General features: G+C 49.9%; 1 protein-coding gene across 3 annotated transcripts in view; it reads left to right on the top strand.

The window, feature by feature from the left end:
* The first annotated feature begins 447 nt into the window (after positions 1-447).
* The window catches only part of AFAP1 (actin filament associated protein 1), a 152,580-nt gene continuing 139,794 nt past the window's right edge, over positions 448-13,233 (top strand). For 2 of the 3 annotated variants that reach the window (XM_033419474.2, XM_004265152.3), the window contains exon 1: positions 527-667. The gene's annotated coding sequence lies outside the window, so the exon portion shown is untranslated. Of the gene's footprint in view, positions 668-13,233 lie in introns of all 3 variants that reach the window. The other variant, XM_049709231.1, reaches the window with a different exon arrangement.

The following is a 13,233-nucleotide window of genomic DNA, read 5'->3' as shown; positions in this document are numbered from 1 at the left end:
TCCACTCCGACCGCACACCTTACGGGCTGCGAAAATGTTTGTTTAATGAATAAAAGATGAACGAGTGAATGGGACTTTGTGACGTGGGGGGCAGGTGGTCTCGCTCCTTGGGCCTCAGTTTCCCATTCTGTAAAGCAGGCCAATCCGATAAACTTGAGTTCCGGGTTTGGGATGAGCACGGCTTGCTGAGCGGATTCCAAGTGGACTTTACGCCCGGCCTCCCCGGGTCGGACCGGGTTGGACCGCGAATCCGGTCGCTCTGGGTCCGGCCCCCGCGGGACCCAGCAGCCCAGCCCTGGAACGGCCCCGCCCCACCTCCCTTTGTTTCTACAGGCCCCGCCCTCGGCGCTCAGCTCCCTCTCCATTGGTTGGGGGGCGGGCCCCGAGCGCCGGGCGCCGCCGGGGGCGGGGCGGAGGGGCGCGGGTGGGACGAGTGCGCCTGCGCATTGCCTGAGCCCAGTTGCAACCTCTCGCCGGCAGCTGCTCCTCGCGGAGCGGGAGACGGAGCCGGACCCTGAGCGCGAGACGGGCTGAGACGGCTGCGAGGCGGCCCCGCCCCGGGGCTCCATTGTTGCGGCGACTCCGGCTCTGCGGGCTGCTCGGCTCCGTCTCGCTCGGCCAGGGCACCTCCGGCAAGGAGTGAGTGCTGCCCGGGAGGCGGCCTGAGGTGAGGCGGCGGGCGGCGGGGCCGGGCCGGGCGGGGGTCCCCGGCGGACATGGGTTCCGGGGCTGGGAGAGGGTCCCACGGCCGGGCGGAGGTCCCGGGGCCGGACGGGGTCCCAGGCGGCAGGGGTCCCAGCCGGGCGGGGGGGGTCCTCGGGAGGCAGGGGTCCCGGAGCCGGGCGAGGTTCTGGGCCGGACAGGGGTCCCAGGCCGGGCGGGGGACTCAGGCGACAGGGGTCCCAGGCCGGGCGGGGGTCCCCGAGAGGACTGAGGTCCGCGAGCCGGACGAGGTTGCCGGGCGGAGGTCCCGGGGCTGGACGGGGGTCCCAGGCGGCAGGGGTCCTGGGCCGAGCTGGGGTCCCCGCCGGGTGTGGCAGGTCCGAGAGGGGCGCCGCGAGGTCGCTACCCGAGCTGGCGGCCGCCGCCCTGAGCGACTGTGGGACGGGGACGCAGAGGGGGACTGACCGGGCCGTCGCGCGTCTGGGCGCCGGGCATGGTCTCGGCCTCGGGGTGGCACCGAGGGGGCACCGCGCCTGCCGCGACTCCGCGTGGATCCGCGCGTGAAGCCCCGCGCGGGGTCCTGGTGACCCTGAGTGTGGGGGACTGTCTCGGTCCCCACTCACTCCGTGGAGTGGCTGGTTCGCTGTGTCACCGAAGGTAGCTCTGCGTAGGCCCTCGCGCGTGGGGATCCCGGACATCCTGAGAGTGGGAGACTGTCTCTGTCCCCCCTCCCCTTCACCCCTGGTGTGACTGGTTCGCTGTGTCTCCTTGAGGGTGACCGCGTGGACCCTCGATTGTAGGGATCCTGGGCACTCTGAGAGTGGGGCCTTTTCTCGCTCCCCACCCCCATGACTGGTTCACTGAGTGTGTGTGTGTCACTGAGGGTGGCTCTGCGTGGACCCGCGCGCGCGGCGTCCTGGCCACCCTGCGAGTTGGAGGGCTGTGCCCCGTCCCCTCCCCCCGCATCTCGTCGGGGTGTGATCAATACCGGGGGCAGGCTCCCCTCTGCCCCACGCGTGCGTGCGTGTGTGTTGGGGGTTTCATGTGTTTCGGGGTGTCTTTGTGCGGGTAGTGGCGCCCGTCGGGCTGTAGCCGGCTGTGCGTGGGGCACGCAGATGGCCTGCGTCTGACAGCTGACCCGCTATTTTATTTATTGCCTTATTTGCCACTTGAGCAGAAGCGGCTGCACTTCCCCGGGAACCCGCTCCTCTCCCCGACCCGGTCCCCGGGGAGCGCGGGGCTGTCACCGCGCCTGGGGACCGCGAGTCGGGCCGCCGCGTTTCCTGCTCAGGCGCGAGGCTTGGCCGGCCCGGCGGGAGCCGGCTCTGATTGGAGGGAGCCTGGTCCCTCTGCCCGGCGCTTCTTGATTTCTTCCGTTAGGATTGGGGAAAAAAAAAAAAAAAAAAAAAAGGTCTGGAAAGCCAGATTTAACTTTGCAGCTCTCTCAGCGCCTGGAGAGTGGAGGAAACTTTCCCAAGAATTTGGCGGGCTGGAAAGTGCGTTTGAAGGAGGGGAATCCACACCCACGGAATGAGGCCAAGGCAGTTACAGTTAGAGGTCAGGTTTACAGAAGGAATACCAGGGGTGAGGTTGTGGATCGGGAGACTTGGATTTCAGCCTGATGGCAAGAAGATCTGCTACTACCCTGCAGGCTGTGTGTCTCTCAGCCACTTAAATAAACTGGGGTCATTCACTTACCCTTTTATCAAACTTATGAAAACACCTATTATGTTCCAGGGATGATTCTTTTCCCTGGGGAACGCGAAGTCTAACAAGCCTTGTTAGACTTGCAAGTCTAACAAGACTCTGAAAAGTCTTTTCCTTTCCAGAGTGTTCTGGTCCAAGACAGAAAACTGAGCTATAGGCACAAGTCGCTCTAATGCCCAAATGGAAATTCTTTGTGAACAAGATGGTGTATAAATAACAGGCATGCAAGATGAAAATGTGGTCCTAGCTGCAGCTGTCGCTGTTATGAAGTCCAGACAGCCTGCAGGCCCTTCACTCTGACTTCTCTGCCCTCTCTCTTCCATCTGCCCTACGCCCGGCTCCAGGCTTTCACCCATTCTTACAGTCTCAGTTTAGGTGACTTCTTTCTGAAGTCTTCCCTGACGTCCTCATGCCCAGCCCTCTGAGAGCTGTGGTCTTCAAGGACAGGGTGGTTTGCTGTAGTACCCAGAGAGGAAGAGGTGTATCAAAATGAGAGGTCCTTCTAAATGAGAGGTCCTTTTTCCGTACCACGGAGCCAAGTCTTTCCTGTGATTTAAAATCTGCAATTCTTCAATTCTCCTAAGGGTTTTAGATTAACATTTGCTGTAACTTCCTAGTGTTTGTTGTACAGTGTAGAGTACTTGATTCGAATTTATTTGGTCTGATTCTGGCTCTGGAATAAAGTTGCCATTTGTTCCTGCAGAACCACTAGGCTTCAGTTTCCTCACCTTTGAGGTTTTTAAACTAGGTAAGAACCTTGTCAGCCCTAAACCTTTAAATTCTTTCAACCAAATAAAGCAGAGGAAAGTTCTCTTAGTGGCAGTTGTATAAATAATGGGGATCTTTGAAAATGTAGATTCTAAAGTAGAAGTTCTTTTTCCTTCTTTCCCTTTTTTTTTTTCTTTCCACAGTTGCATGGGTGTATACTTTGTCTTAGAGTTGAAGGAGCAGGTCTATGATGGAAGCTTAGGCAACTATTTTTTTAAAATAAATTTATTTATTTATTTTTTGGCTGCGTTGGGTCTTCGTTGCTGCGTGCAGGCTTTCTCTAGTTGCGGCGAGCGGGGGCTACTCTTTGTTGCGGTGGGTGGGCTTCTCATTGTGGTGGCTTCTCTTTGTTGCGGAGCACAGGCTCTTGGCGTGCAGGCTTCAGTAGTTGTGGCGCATGGGGTCAGTAGTTGTGGCATGCAGGCTCAGTAGTTGTGGCTCGTGGGCACTAGAGCACAGACTCAGTAGTTGTGGCACACAGGCTTCGTTGCCCCGCGGCATGTGAGATCTTCCCGGACCAGGGCTCAAACCCGTGTCCCCTGCATTGGCAGGTGGAGTCTTAACCACTGCGCCACCAGGGAAGTCCCTAGGCCACTTTTTGATATTGTCTTGCATCTTCTTCATAACCACATTTTGCTTGCAGCATCTGTGCTCTATCAAATTGGTTTGAAGTTTTCCTTAATGAAATTGTTGGATGCAGAACTCTTGGCAGGAGCATTTTGCTGAGCTTTTGAGTGTCATATGAAGTCGGCCAACTGCAGGCTTCTCTTATGCCGCAGTCTCTAACAGAGATTTTAATGTGGAGTCTCTGAAGTAAGTGAATTTTGGCAGTACCTTGAGTAAGTGTATGTGGCTTTGTATAATGGTTTCAAGCATAGTTTAAAATTATTACTTGCAAAAATTTACATATGTTAAATGACCTATAAGGAAGCTCTACTTCTAAGGACTCTAGTAATAAATCCTGCAAAATATTAATCTCCCAATTCATCTGTTTGGCAAGATGGGAATTTGGTGTGCTCGGTTATTTTAAAGCCACACGTCTGTCAAAAGGATACACGATTTTTCTCTGCTATTCTTTGTTTGTTTGTTTGTTTTTTGGCTGCGCTGCACAGCTTGTGGGATCTTAGTTCCCCGACCAGGGATTGAACCTGGGCCCTCGGCAGTGAGAGCACAGAGTCGTAACCACTGGAGCTCCAGGGAGTTCCCTCTCTGCTATTCTTATTTGGATCATTACAGGCATTAAACATAGACGGTAGCTGTTTGGTCAAGGAGTGATGCCAGCAAATTATATTTTCATGTTAGGTAGGATTTTTGTCCTTATTTTGATTCGTGGTCTTTAATTAATTTTAAAAAAGCGCTCTGTTACATACTCCATGCGGTTTGTTCTGTTAGGGATCTTATATTTTGGGAGGGGTCTTCAGAAACACAAATGGATTTTCTTTGTGGTTTCCTTAGATTGTCTTTTTTCTTTGAATTTTTCCTTAGATTGTCTTAATGTTTTCACTGAAAACTAGTTAGTACTTGTTCTGCAAGAAGGCCTGATTTTTATATGGATTAAATGAAAAGGGTGTTTCATGGAAGAGAATGCCTGGGGATGGAGAAGATAGCGTTTGAGCTCTGCTTTTCCATGTTGTTCCTCTTGTTCTTTACTGGAGGAAGAGGGTTAACCAGTTCTTCCCTGGTGGCCTAATCAGAGCGCTGAATCCACCCCACCTTAAAGAACCGATGGTGCTTTCGCCATTTTTTAGATGATGATATTCTATACATCATCTTAAGCATTGTTTGCCTAGAACTAGAAATTCAGTGATAAATTTTTTTCTTAGACTATAAATCTAAGTCTTTGCTGTTACTTCCCCCCCATCCCACATCACCTACCAAATGTTTTTTTTTTTTAAATTAATTAATTAATTAATTTTTGGCTGTGTTGGGTCTTCGTTGCTGCCTGCGGGTTTTCTGTAGTTGCGGCGAGCGGGGGCTACTCTTTGTTGTGGTGCGCGGGCTTCTCATTGCGGTGGCTTCTCTTGTTGTGGAGCACGGGCTCTAGGCACGCGGGCTCAATAGTTGTGGCACGAGGGTTCAGTAGCTGTGGCTTGTGGGCTCTAGAGCGCAAGCTCAGTAGTTGTGGCTTGTGGGCTCCAGAGCGCAGGCTCAGTAGTTGTGGCGCACGGGCTTAGTTGCTCCGCGGCATGTGGGATCTTCCTGGGCCAGGGCTCGAACCCGTGTCCCCTGCATTGGCAGGCGGATTCTTTTTTTTTTTGGCAGGCGGATTCTTAACCACTGTGCCACCAGGGAAGCCCTACCAAATGGTTTTTTCTTCTTTCTTTTCCATTTTAAAGATCTTATCATGTACGTGTCTATCATTGCTGGCTACATCAAAATGGTTTTGAATGTTGACAGGATGTAATATGAATAGTGTAGTAAAGATAACTTACTCCTGTTCTTTTGCACAGGAAAGCTGGCCCCAGTAAGGCTTTTGTTAAGTCCAAGTACTTCTCTGAACTGCAGTTCCCACACTTGTAAAATGGAGTTAATCGTTGGTAGTACCTGCTCTATCTAGCTCAAGAGATTGTTCTGAGGATAAAATGAAATAATGAATGTAACGTAATTTTGTAAGTTGTAAAATATTATGTTGTCAAGGATTTAAAAAAAGTGCTTCATTAAGAATGTAATGAATCTGGGTTTTTTAAAACTCCAAATGTTTAATGTACAGATGATCCTTAACTTGAAGGGTGTCAGGCAACTTCGTTTAGGATTGTTTTCTGTCTTTCATTGGCCCGTGTTGTTTGATATCTTAGCCTTTTGGGGGAACATCAAATTCAAGTTTCAGAGACGTTAATCTTTTGTAAGTAAGGCTACTGAACGTGCAGAAATGTAGCCTTTAACAGTCTGTCTCATACGTTTGTTCCTATGAACCTTTCTTTAATGAAGCATAATTGCTGGGCACTTTAGTTCCTAAGTGCCCTGTCTTGAGGGCTGGCCTGTTCACCTCTGAAACTTCCAGCAGAGTGAGCAGCAGGCATCAGGGTGAACCTGACCTCAGCACCACAGTGTCCTTGGCCTTCTGTCCTCAAGCCACCTTGGAAACTGCAGTGCACTTTATACTTTAGATGCAGATGGTACGTTGCACCGTCACATAGTTTGACAGCCATTCAGATAGATTACCTGTGATGTGCCCGAGTATGGGCTACATGCAGAGATTCGAAGGTGGGACCCAGTCCTCACTGGAGAATCGCTGGAGGCTCACAGTGTAGCGGGAGAAGCAGACCTGGTATCACTCAGTGCAGGTGGTAGGTGCTGCTAGGGGTACGCAGGAGAGTTTGGGAGCCGGGTTGGTTCACACAATCCAGCATTTATTCTCCTCCGTGGCACTTAGAGTTTGTCAGGCAAGACAGGCAGTGAAAGGTTTATAAATGAACGGAAGGGCAGTGAATTACCTGAAGCCTAGAATATGTAGATATTCTGGCAATTTATAATTCCCCAAATCTGCATTTATCAGAACAAGTCTATGGTCTGTTGTTTTGGATGGAGTACGGCCGTCCCTGTCTTTTGATTTAAGGAAGTCAGTTGACTCTTGTTGAACGTTGATGATGTGACAGACACTGCTGGGTGTTTTCACATATATCACTGTATGAGTTTCCTGCTTCTGCTGTAACAAATTGCCCCACACTGAGTGGCTTGAAACAACACAGGTTTATTATCTTACAGTCTGTAGGTTAGAAGTCTGACTCGGGTCTCACCGGGCCAAAAACAAGGTGTCTGCAGGGCTGTGTTCCTTACTGGAGAATCTGGAGGAGAACTGCAGGGAAGCTCATTCCGATTGTCCACTGAATATGCCGATAGTAGCTGGCACTTGTAGGGCCGGGGACCCTGCTTCCTTGCTGGCTGCCAGCCGGGAGGCTGCCCCTGGCTCCTAGAGGCGTCTTCCTGGACCTTGCTCGGAACCCCCTGGCTGCCAGAGCCAGCGAGGGCCGGCCAGTCCCGCGCCAGCTGTCTGGTGTCCCCTCTGCTTCATCTCTCTTCTTCTGCCTGGAGAAAGTTCTCTGCTCTTAAGGGCTCATGCAATGAGATTGGGCCCACCTAGAACCCCAGGATAATCCCCCTGTCTAATCCCCCTGTCTGAGGTCTGTAGCGAAGCCCCTTTAATGTGACAGATGTGACAAATCACAGGTTCCAGGGGATGCACACGGGCCTCCCACAGTTACCCAGTCCATTTATGACAGCGTCCAGTGACACTGTTATTGTCACCCTCAGTTCACAGAGAAAGAAAAGGCATAGATATTTTAAGCAAAGTGGCGGAACCGTTAAGATCGCTGTTAAACGGTAAGACAGTGCTTCTGACTCGACATGGGGCTGATGGTGGGATTATAGCAGCAGGTCAGTCAGAAGCAGAGGAAACTTTGTGTTTTGGAGTACTTAAACGGGCCACGCTGATTACAGAAGTTTCGCCAAGAAGTCATCAGAGTAATTGCTTTGTTAGAAAAAACACCCACCTGGGGGATTTGGGACGTGAAGGACTCTTCCTCACGGGGTGAAGAGTGCATGATTCCATGTCCGGTTCTCGAATGGAAACAGCTGAGTCAACCCAACAGGGATTCACATTCCTGAGCTTTAGGGAACCTGTTTCAAGGCTGAAGCAAAGTGCAGTAAACAGAGTTCATACTTCCGTTGATAGTTAGGAACGAGGTGCATCTTGTGGCCAAGGAAACCGCAGGTGATGGTCACCAGCATCGAAGACCAAGCATGATCTCATCTGATCGTGTAGGTGTTTTTAATAGTTTTTCATTAGGATTTCTCTTTTTTCCTTGTATAAGAAAGCAGAATCTAGAAATCCTAAGGCTTTTAACCTGGCCTTCAGGAATTTACCAACTGCCTGATACCCTTTGCAGAAATGTTGTGTGTCTGTGCCTGTGTGTGTGTGTACTGGGGGGAGGATTTATAGCTTTCCGTTCTTTTTCGAAGGGGTTGAATTCCAAAAAGTTTAAGAACACACCGCTTAATCTGATATTCTTGCCGGTCAAGTATCAGATTTTGTTTAAAAATTAAATACCCCATTTTAAACAAAGTTATACAGGCGCATAGTTTTAAGTGTCAAAAGTTCTGCAGGATTTAGAACAAAAACCCAGCAGTCACTACCCCACCCTTCTCCACCCTGATTCCTGCTCCCCAGAGGCTTCCCCTTTCAACATTTTAGCTATTTCTTCCAGATTTGGGGTGAGAGACATCCTGCTAAGGAAGAAGACGATTTAGGTCTCCTACCCACTCCTTCTTGCACTGCCCACTTCTTTTTTCCTCCGTCCCCTCAGTATAATTACGTTAAAGGTTTTGGTTAAATATTCAACAGCACTTATTATGATTATGGAAACATTATTCACAGCTGAGATATGTAGTCGATTTTGATTACGTTTCCCTTCTTCTACAGTTGTTTTTTCTTTTTCCTAGAGTTGAGAATTGCCCTGCTTTGTTTTGCGTCGTTTTCTGTGCTGTCACTTCTCCCCCTCCACCCCCCAAAGTTGCAGTCTCCTCTTTGTATATTCACAGACCACAGGGCATCATCTAGTTTGTGCTTTTCTTAGCATAATTCTTCCTGAACCGCTCACCAGCCTGCTTTCCTCTAAACTGGTTGCTTCCTAGACCTGCTGCACATTCCCTATCACCCTGAGAATTCCTCTCACCTCTTTCCCGGGTAGATGCCTCCTTCTAGTTTTCTCTCTATTTTGGTTGAGCGTGTTCACCATAGCTCTGCAAGAAATAATTGTTTCTGAGATCTCGTATAATGTTGGAACATTTTACTCTAGTTTAATTGATAGTTTGGCTGAGTATAGAATCCTGGGTTAGAAATCATCTTCCTGAGGACTTGGGAAGGCACTGCTCAGTTGACTTCCAGCTTCATCATGACAGGTGATGTGTCCAGAGCCATTCCTTTGTATGTGGCCCGTGTTTTCCTCTGGGTGAGTTTTTAGGCTCTTGTAGATATTCCTCGTGTTTGCAGATGTCGTGGTGGCCGCGCCGTGACGTGGATCTTGCCTCATTCACTGTGATGGGCACTGGGTGGGCGTCTTCCGTCTATAGACCGCCGGTCCTCTGTTCTGATCCCGAATCTCCTTAAATGTCTTCTCTTTTCCCATTTCTTTGTCTTTTTGTTTTCCTTTTTGGGATTTCTCCAACTTCTCCAGTAAACCCTTCTCTGAATTTTGTATTGCTCTGATTATTTTAATTTCAAAGGCTCCTTTATAGTCCCTGAAAATATTTTTCAAAAATACCGTCTTCCCTTGTTCCGAGGACGTGGTCAGAGGTTTATTACACCTGTATCCTGGAGGAAAGGTTTATCTTTTCATGGCTTTCCAGCTTGATTATCTGATAAAGCCCGAAGGATTTGAGAGTAGTTTCATGATACTTCCATAGTTTGAAAGAAAAATTTCTCTTCCACCCATTATCTATTCTTTAATATGGAAAAAAGACCTAATTTTCGGCCCTTGGTGGTATTAGAAGGTAGCTTTTTTTTTTTTTTGGTGGTGCCGAGTGGCATGTAGGGATCTCAGTTCCCAACCAGGGATCGAACCCGTGCCCCTCTGCAGTGGAAGTGCAGAGTCCTAACCACTGGGCCACCAGGGAATTCCCTAGAAGATAGCTTTTGTATGTCCTCAAACACCTCCATTGAAAACACTTCTTTTCCATCCATGCCCACGCTGCAGCTGACTTCGCCTTTTGTTTTGTGTACTTAAGATCGTCGCTTAGTTTCCTGTGAGGAGCCGCCGCCCGTGAATTCAGGGTTTGGAAATCCAGTTTCCTTTTACCTGACCCAGTGTCCATGGTCTGTGCAGCGTCTCTGGGGGCAGTAGCATTGAGGAGGCTCCTTTTTGTGGGTTGTACTTTCATCATAAGTTTATCAAGAAAAGGAAAAAGAAGTAGTAAAAATGATGGATTCTTGCTCTGGACGTTAGATAGTGGTGTGAGAAATGAGGGTTTTTTTTTTTTTTTTTGACCGTGACGCACGGCTTGTGGGATCTTAGTTCCCCAACCAGGGATCGAACCCGGGCCCTTGGCAGTGAAAGCGAGGAATCCTAACCACTGGACTGCCAGGGAATTCCCAAACGAGGGGTATTTTTTGCCATGGTAGGTGGAGCTAGGTTTGGGGACTGTCATCTAGTCTGGACCTTTCTGTCAGATGGAGTTTACAGGAATGGCTTGTTGGGAGCGGGACGCGGTGCCTCCTAGGCAGGTATTTGGTGAAGAGGTTTGCGGTGGACGTCTGAAGAGAAAGGAGAATATATCTGAAAACTGTTTGGGAGCCATACTTTTGGAATGACTTTCGAAACTTGTACAGGGTTTTCCCAAACATGGACAGCGTGTGCTTCCGAGTTACTTTAACTGTGAGAGTCAGGATGGCTCTTGAGGATGCGGGGCATGATGCTTTCTTTTTAAATCCCCTCTTCCCACGACTACAGAGTTGTGTGTTGGGAGGTCCTAAGTTACGTGAGATTTTTCTCTCCAGATGGGTTGATTGAGTTTTCCTGTGCTTGAAGTGCGACCCTCTGTCTTAGTTTGTTCAGGTTGCCATAGCAGAATGCCGTAGCCTGGGTGGCTCACAAACAACAGAAATTTGCTTCTCACAGTTCTGGAGGCTGGAAGTCGGAGATCAAGGTGCTGGCAGATTTGGTGTCTGGTGAGGACCTGGTTCACAGCCAGCATATTCTTGCCATGTCCTCGCATGCTGGAAGGGACAAGGATGCTGACTGGGGTCTCTTTTTTTTTTTTTTTTTTGCGGTACGCGGGCCTCTCACTGTTGTGGCCTCTCCCGTTGCAGAGCAACAGGCTCCGGACGCGCAGGCTCAGTGGCCATGGCTCACGGGTCCAGCCGCCCCGCGGCATGTGGGATCTTCCTGGACCGGGGCATGAACCCGTGTACCCTGCATCGGCAGGCGGACTCTCAACCACTGCACCACCAGGGAAGCCCTGGGGTCTCTTCTATAAGGGAACTAATCCCATACAGGGGGACTCCACCCTTATGACCTATTCATTTCGAAAAGGCCCCCCTCCAAATACTGAGACACTGGAGATTATTGGAATTTTGAGGGGACACAGACATTCAGTCTGTAGGACCCTCTGAGAAGCTCAGACGTGCTCTGTCTTCACGATACGGGAGACCAAATGGTTCCAAAAGGCTAATATTTATAGTCTTTGGAGTTTGTATCACCACCCCCGTCACTACCGGCACTGTTTGCTGAGCGCTTACTATGTCCTAGGCACCGTGCCAGACGCTTTACATCTGTATCTCTTCTAGTCTGTTCAGCAACTTTGTGGGGTAGGTAATGTTCTCAATTTGCAGTTGCCAAAATGAGACGGAAGGCTCGTGGTGGCCAGGGTTAGCAATACTGTATCGTGTATTTAAAAGTTCCTGAGAGAGTAGATCTTGAGTTCACACACACACACACACACACACATTGTTACTAAGTGCAGTGTTGGATGCTAAGGGGACTTACTGTGACTCTTTCACAGTACACACACATGTCAGATCGTTCTGTTGTCTGCCTGAAACTAATACAATGTTGTTAGTTACACGGCGATAAAAACAATGAGGTGAAGAGACAAGGGGGAACTCGCTCAAGATAACGTAGTAGGTGGGATCTGACTAGCGTGTGGCACGGCCTCTTTGTTAGGGCTTTCCAGCGACTGACACCGGGTGACTGGTGTGCCCAAGAGCTGTTACAATGCAACCTCTCAGAGCCGGCCAGACCTAGCTGCACAAAGACGGCTGCCACCGGCGCCGAGAGACGTTTCACCTGAAAAGACAAGACCCAGAATATTTAGTGTGTCCCCCGAATGGGATAACCTCCCGGAATGGAAGGGTTTCTGCTGATTCCCACCCTGCCTCCTTCCCGAGACTGGACCATCCTTCGTACCACAGCAGGAGGCATTTCTGAGGCCTCTGAAATACTGGCCATCTGTCAGCATCCATTGGGCCTTAGGGAGGGTGGCCAGCATCACAGGCCCTGTTGGACCGGGGCTGGCGTTCCGGCTCTGCCACCTAGTCATCAACAGTGTGGAATCTCGGGCTGGTCCCTTAACCTTCCATGAGCCGCTTCCATAGGAGGTCAGTGCAGTACCTGTCGCCAGAGGAAAAGGCCAGGATGGCCGGGCTGCCTCTCTGAGGGAAGCGGTGGACGTTGGGGGGTGGGGGCGTCCGGTGAGCACTGAATGGAACGAGGCTGACTGGCCCTGTTGATAGTAGTTACAGCCTTTCCTCGTGAGGAAGCTGATGAGGGGTTCTCCTGGCCGGGCCACCTTGAGGTAGGAGCCAGTGAAAGAGCTTAGAAGAAGGTGACTTTGGGGAGAGCCTGTCGAGGAGCGAAGGGGTTTGTTACTGTAAATAGGCGAAGGTTGGGCTCTTCGCTAGCAGCCAGATGCCTGCTTCATCTCGGGACTCCCTGAGTCTGCACAGCAGAGCTGGGGATTGTGTCAGTGGGATTGGTGGCAATTTCAATTCAGCTAAAGCTGCCGGTCGAAAAATGCATCGATATGATGTGAGAAAACTTGGACTGCAAAGCAGAGCTGAGTCCAAGTTCTGGGTCTGTAACTTGAACTGTGACTTCGTAGGTAAAGGGAGGTCCACAGAACCCAAACGTTTTGTATCATGACAGTAAGCAAGGGCTCGGAGCGTCTGCATTGGTTGTGCACCAGCTCAGTTAAATGACCTCAACGCATTTACACTGGAGCAAGACTTGATTTCTGGAATTTCGATTACTTTACCTTCCTGGAACAATCTCATTATGGTTCGAAGATTTTGGGGGTCAAAATCACATGGTCCAGCTACCTGTCTTGGAGCAAATTTAGGCACACACATTTGTTTAAATATTTCGGGTGATATAGGCATAGACACATAGAGTAAAATGCTGAAGTTTGCACCCCTCCAGGGTAACCACTGTTACTAGTGAAGCTTATATTCCACACGTTTTTTGTGCATTATAAATATAATGGGAGTATACATATGTATTTAATAATATCTACCGTTTATTCGGTATTCAGGACGTGTTTATGGAGTTCCCTCTCCATGCCAACTCATTTTATTTTTAGAGCAGCCTTTTATTTTTTTTAATT

This window comes from Orcinus orca, chromosome 4 (assembly GCF_937001465.1).
Source record: "Orcinus orca chromosome 4, mOrcOrc1.1, whole genome shotgun sequence".
NCBI classification, from domain to species: Eukaryota; Metazoa; Chordata; class Mammalia; order Artiodactyla; family Delphinidae; genus Orcinus; species Orcinus orca.
Note: the sequence above shows the minus strand (reverse complement) of the source record. Positions and strands in the feature narration are given on the sequence as shown.